Genomic DNA, 6,404 nt, shown 5'->3' on the forward strand with positions numbered 1-6,404 from the left:
TCACTTCCATAACCAACGTAGCCTCAGTGTAGGTGCAGTCATGCAAGTAAAGTCCTCTTGCTTGCTGTACCTTTATTTTGTTTGGGAAACTTGTATAAACTACTGTTTTTACAAATAAAGTAACTTTTGCTGGTATAAGCTGTTTCCATTAAGAGGATTTGCAGGTGTAGATAAATATGACTAGCAATAAAAGCACAGAAACCCCTGCTGGTCTTTCATTATAGAAAATATATGGTACTCTCACCCTGGTGTGAATTTCTTGGGTCCTTGTGGCTATCACCTATAAAATAGGAGCTGTCCAAACATATATGAAAACTCCCTGATTTGAAGAGATTACAAGATAAGACTGACTTATCTGAAACTAGTAAATTGTACTTGGCCCAGTACATTTCTCACGTGTTTATTATTTACTACATTAAGAAGCAATACAAAAACTAACAATGTTAGGCCTGAGGCTTCATGTATCTCTAGCAGAAACTGCACTTATGCCTTCTGTAAATTAATACAAACTAATGTGGTTGATGCTTCTCCATTTGCATGTTGTTTGCCTCGATAGTTTTTAAATGGAATGTACTTTCAGTCTGATAGTGTGAGGGGCTGAGTTAGTTTTGATATCTGCAATATTACAGAAACTGAAAATTTTTTTTTCTTCAAGTGCTTGTTCACATCTATTCCAATCAGGTGGGCGTGTGCCATGTGCACTGTTGTCGGAAACCTTTTCCCTTAGCAGCTCCTGTCAGGTCAGCTAGGGAGCCCCTTCGAGTGGCACCAATATAGGACCCTAACAACCCCTTCAGTTTCTTCTTCCCTTTCGTGGCAGTATTGGAACAGTCTCTCGCTTGCTTTGCAAGTGCTCCCTTAGCCTAGTTACTTATTCTTGTCGGTTTATTGTTTTGTAGTATTAGTGTAGTTATAGTTAGTTAGTTGCTATAGAGCAGTGGTTTTCAAATTTTTTTCTGGGGACACACTTGAAGAAAATTGATGCCCGTGACCCCAGGAAGCGGGGGATGAGGGGTTTGGGGTGTGGGAGGGGCTGGGGCAGAGGGTTGGGATGAGGGTTGTGGGGTGGTGCCAGGAATGAGGGGTTCAGGGTGTGGCAGGGGGCTCTGGGCAGGGGGTGTGGGAGGGGGTCAGGGTTCTGGGATGGGGGTGTGGGCTCTGGGATGGGGATGAGGGGTATGGGGGTGCAGGAAGGGGTTCCAGGTTGGGGTGGGGCTCAGGGCAGGGGTGTGGGGTTGGGGACATGGACTTAATCCTGGCAGCTCCTGATCAGTGGTGTAGCCGGGGTACAGAGGCAGGATTCCTGCCTGTCCTGGCACTGCAGACTGCATTGCACCCCAGAAGCGGCCAGCAACAGGTCCTGCTTCTAGGTCCTTCTTGCCCACAGGCACCACCCCTCCCCTCCAGCTCCCAATGGCTGGGAACCAGCCAATGGGAATATGGAGCTGGTGCTTGGGGCAGGGGCAGCACCCGGAGCTGTGGTCTCTCTGCCTAGAAGCTGGATCTGTTGCTGGCCGCTTCTGGGGCGCAGCGCAGTGTCAGAACAGGTAGGGACCAACCTGCCTTAGCCAGGCAGCACTGCCGACGGGACTTTTAACCGTTAGGGTCCCTGGGTTCTCAGCAAGGTGACCCAGTGCCTTACATGCCATGACCCAGGACTGGGTCATGACCTGAACTTTGAAAAACACTGCTATAGAGGGTGTGAGCAGGATGGTTCCCATCTCCTCACCACTTTCAGGGCTCTGGGGCATGCTGCAGTACAAGTCTCCGGTACTGGTGACACCGACACTGTCCAGAGCCAAGCCCGCAATGATGCAGCGCTCTCAGTCACTGGACTGGCATGCCTGGAACCGCTCCCGATCACCATAGCCACATCATTCCCCAGCGCTGTGATCAGCGGGAACACATCTGGCACTGGGGGCACGGTGCTCCATCTCCCCAGCACTGAGCATGCATCGGCACCAGTCCAGAATGCTCGCACAAGTGGCACCAGCAAGCTGATTGCTGGCACCAGAAAGGCAGCACCAGTCTCCCTCACCAGACCGTTGGCACTGGTCATCGGCAAGATCGTTGCAGCACCGATGGCTGACCCATGGGGTCTCGGCACCGATGGGGTTTTCGTCCTCGGGCTCTTCAGAGTCTGATAGAGACTCCAGGTGCCGAAGGGACATGCGTGTGGCTTGGCAGCCACAGTGTCAACCTCCCACACAATGGCATTTTTGGACCCCCTGGGCTTACCATCAGGCCCAGGGTACTCCTTCCAGAGGATCTAGATCAGTGACCTCTGGACGCACTCCTTCCCAGTCACCTAAGGATAGACCTGCTACGCAGGGAGCTGACGAGGCTCCCTCCAGGCCAACCCCACAGACTGAGGAGGTGGGCATGAAACCTGCCCAAAACCTGCCGGCACCTCACAAGACATCAGCCCCTGAGGAGCCAGTGATGGAGCCTGGTGTAGTCCAAGAGCAACCCAGGCTGCTCGAGGGCCAGGAGGACCCTGTACCACTGCTGGTGACCTCATCTTCCTCACCCGATGAGGTGGTAGCAGGAGTGTCAGCCATAGGGCCCCTGCCCATTGACCACAGAGAACACCAAGACCTACTCCACTGCATTGTCCGCAACGCGGGCCTGCACGCGGAGGAAGTGGTTGAGGCAGAGGACACAATGGTGGACATTCTTGCCCCAGAAGGGCCTTCCTGGGTGGCGCTGCCATTAATAAAGACCATCCAAAGCACTAATAAGACCCAGTGGCAGACACCAGCCTCCATCCTACGCACCGCCAGAGGAGTTGAGAAGAAATACTTTATCCCTTCCAAGGGCTATGAATACCTAGTCTCACACCCACACCCTTGCTACCAAGTGGTCTTGGCAATAAATCAGAAGGAGTGTCGGGGCAACAGGCACTGGCCCCGAAGTCTAAGGAGGCTAAACGCATGGACCTATTATTGAAGGAAGGTCTATACTGCTGGAGGCGTCCTCAGCATGTATAACTTTAATTCTTGGTAGTCTATGATCAAGTATAAGGAATTGCTCCCCACTGAGTTAAGGTTGGAATTTTCAGCCGCTGTTGAGGAGGGGGAAGCGATAGTGAGGACCTCCCTTGAGCTGGCTGACTCAGCGGCCCATACCATGTTCCCTGGGGTGGTCATGAGGACCTTGTGACTCCAAGCTTCCCGCTAACCCCCGGAAGTTCAACAGACCCTTTGAGGGCACAGGGCTGTTTTTGGACCAAACAGACCCTAGGCTGCATAGCCTTAAAGACTTGAGGGCAACTATGACGTTGCTGGGGATGCACATGCCTGCTACCCAGCGCAAACACTTACTGCTGCTGTTCATAGAATCATAGAATATCAGGGTTGGAAGGGACTTCAGGAGGTCATCTAGTCCAACCCCCTGCTCAAACAGGACCAATCCCCAATTAAATCATCCCAGCCAGGGCTTTGTCAAGCCTGACCTTAAAAACTTCTAAGGAAGGAGATTCTACTACCTCCCTAGGTAACGCATTCCAGTGTTTCACCACCCTCTTAGTGAAAAAGTTTTTCCTAATATCCAACCTAAACCTCCCCCACTGCAACTTGAGACCATTACTCCTTGTCCTGTCCTCTTCTACCACTGAGAATAGTCTAGAACCATCCTCTCTCGAACCACCTCTCAGGTAGTTGAAAGCAGCTATCAAATCCCCCCTCATTCGTCTCTTCTGCAGACTAAACAATCCCAGTTCCCTCAGCCTCTCCTCATAAGTCATGTGTTGCTGTTGCTGGGGCTTAATCAGCCTTGCCCGAGGCAGGACTCCTACTGCCATAGGGGTAAGTATAACAGCTTCAAGCCTTCAAACCTGCCTTCAGAGCAGGGACAGGGCCCCACCAAGCCATCGTTGGGCTCCAAGCAAGGATTTTGAAAGTCCGCCTGAAGGCAGTGTACCAGCCACTTTACCAGATGTTTCCCCGTGCTTCCTGAATCATCTGTCCCACTTCTACTGTGCTTAGTCACAAATAACATCGGACCACTGGATGCTCCAGAGGGTAGGAGTGGGATATTCTCTCCAGTTCTGCTAATCCCCTCCCTCCGACCCCCCTTCCCCATCCCTCTTCAGGGACCTTTCTCCAAGCAACTCCTTATGCAGGTGGTGCAATCGCTCCTTGCCATAGGGGCAGTGGAGGAGGTTCCGCAGGAGCTAAGGGGCAAGGGATTCCACTCCTGATACTTCCTTATCCCCAAGGCAAATGGGGGTCTCGGACCCATTTTAGACCTATGAGACCTATGGTGATGTTGAAGTTCCACGTGGTCTCCCTGAGCATGATCATACTTTCTCTGGATCCAGGAGACTTGTACGCCGCCCTTGATATGAAAGATGCATACTTTCACATTGCCATTCATCCGGCCCACAGGCGTTTCCTGAGGTTTGTGGTTGACCACAAACACTATCAATTCATGGTGCTCCCGTGCGGTCTGTCGACGGCCCCCCGAGTGTTCACCAAGTACATGTCGGTTGTCATGGCTTTTCTCCGCAAGAGACAGGTACAGGTATATCCCTACCTCAACAACTGGCTGCTGCGGGGGCACTCCAGGGAGCAGGTGGAGTACCAAGTCCAGTTGGGTCAGAGACACTTTTGAGAGACTAGGACTCCCCAGTGTAGACAAGTCAACGCTGTCCCCTACCCAGAGAATAGAATTCATTGGGGTGGTGCTGGACTCTGTGCAGGCGAGAGTAATCCTGCTAGAGTCCAGATTTCAAACAATGACAGGCAATACCCCACCACAACTGCAAGGGGCTGTCTGAGTCTCCTTGGGCACATGGCAGCCTGCACCTATGTGGTCAGACACAGGAGGCTGAGGCTTATCCTCAACTTATCCAGGCTGGAACAGTTTGGATTCCGGAGTGACAGTACCAGAGCTAATTCTAAAATCCCTTTAGTGGTGACTAACTTCTTGCATGGTTTGCGAAGGAGTCCCTTTCAGCACTCCTCATCCCTTCATGACCCTGGTAACGGCTGCATCTGCTCTCAGCTGGGGGGGGTCCACCCAGGAGACCTACAGATGCAGGGTCGCTGGTCACAGATCAAGCTCTCGCTTCATATCGACATCAAGGAGCTCAGAGCAGTGCGACTAGCCTGCCAGACTTTCCTGACCAGAATGCAGGGGCAGTGCATGGTGGTGATGACCAACAACTGCCATGTTTTACGTAAACCAGGAGGGTGGAGCCCACTCCTCCCCTCTCTGTCAGGAAGCTCTCCAGCTTTAAGAATTGTCTGGCCCAGTCCATTCACCTGGAGGCGTCCTAGCTCCCAGGAGTATGGAACGAGCTTGCAGACCACTTCAGCAGGTCATTTTGCAACCACAAGTGGTCCATCCATCTGTACGTCACCTTCTTCACCCCGACCTCCAGTCCCTCCACCTCATGGCTTGGAAGCTTCATGGTTAAACCCCATGGAGCTCTAGTGCTCAGAACAGGTGAGGGAAGTACTGCGTGGTAGCAGGAAACCACCTACTGGAGCCACTTACCTAGCTACGTGGAAAAGGTTCTCATTCTCATACTGCTGTGAGCAGCGCCTCACTGCCCCGATCCCCTTGGTTGGAGTAGCTGTCAAGAAGAATTTGAAGGGGGGGGGGGCAGTTGGGTCAGTAGGGTCCTATATTGAGTGCCATTAAGGTGCCATTCCAGGTGGCTTCCTAACTGACCTGACAGGAGTTGCTAAGGGAAAAGGTTTCAGATGACTGTGCACATGGTGTGTGGAATTGATGTGAAGGACATATTTCAAAGGACAACAGCTATGAGAAGATGAGTAACTGTTTTTTCCCTATTCTTGAACAAGTAAATAAAGTTGTGACACACAGAGGAGCAAAAAGCAAATCCCCAGTTCCAAGCACTCCTTATTTCCTTGTCATTAAGTCAGATCTGAATTTTGTCATTTGGGGTGGGGGTGATAAAGCCCTAGCTAGAGAGACCCTGCCATTTGAGAAGCCCAGCTCTGAATGGGCAGCGAGGTTGAACTCTATCCAAAGGCAGTTTGCAGAGTGGGGCAATAACTGGATGAGGGGTGTTCTGGGACACACAGTGTGCTAGGGAACACCTGTGCCTCTCGAACAGTAGGTAGAGGAGTACTTGTGTTACCTTAGAGACTAACAAATTTATTAGAGCATAAGCTTTCGTGAGCTACAGCTCACTTCATCGGATGCATTCAGTGGACAATACAGTGGGGAGATTTATATACATAGAGAACATGAAACAATGGGTGTTACCATACACACTGCAAGGAGAGTGATCAGGTAAGGTGAGCTCTTACCAGCAGGAGGGGGGGAGGGAGAGGAACCTTTTAATAAAGACTGGGAGTGGATGTGTCATTACACAAAGTAAAACTATTTCCCCATGTTTATTCCCACCCCCCCACCCCTGTACTGTTCCT

This window comes from Eretmochelys imbricata, chromosome 1 (genome assembly GCF_965152235.1).
Source record: "Eretmochelys imbricata isolate rEreImb1 chromosome 1, rEreImb1.hap1, whole genome shotgun sequence".
Lineage (NCBI taxonomy): Eukaryota > Metazoa > Chordata > Testudines > Cheloniidae > Eretmochelys > Eretmochelys imbricata.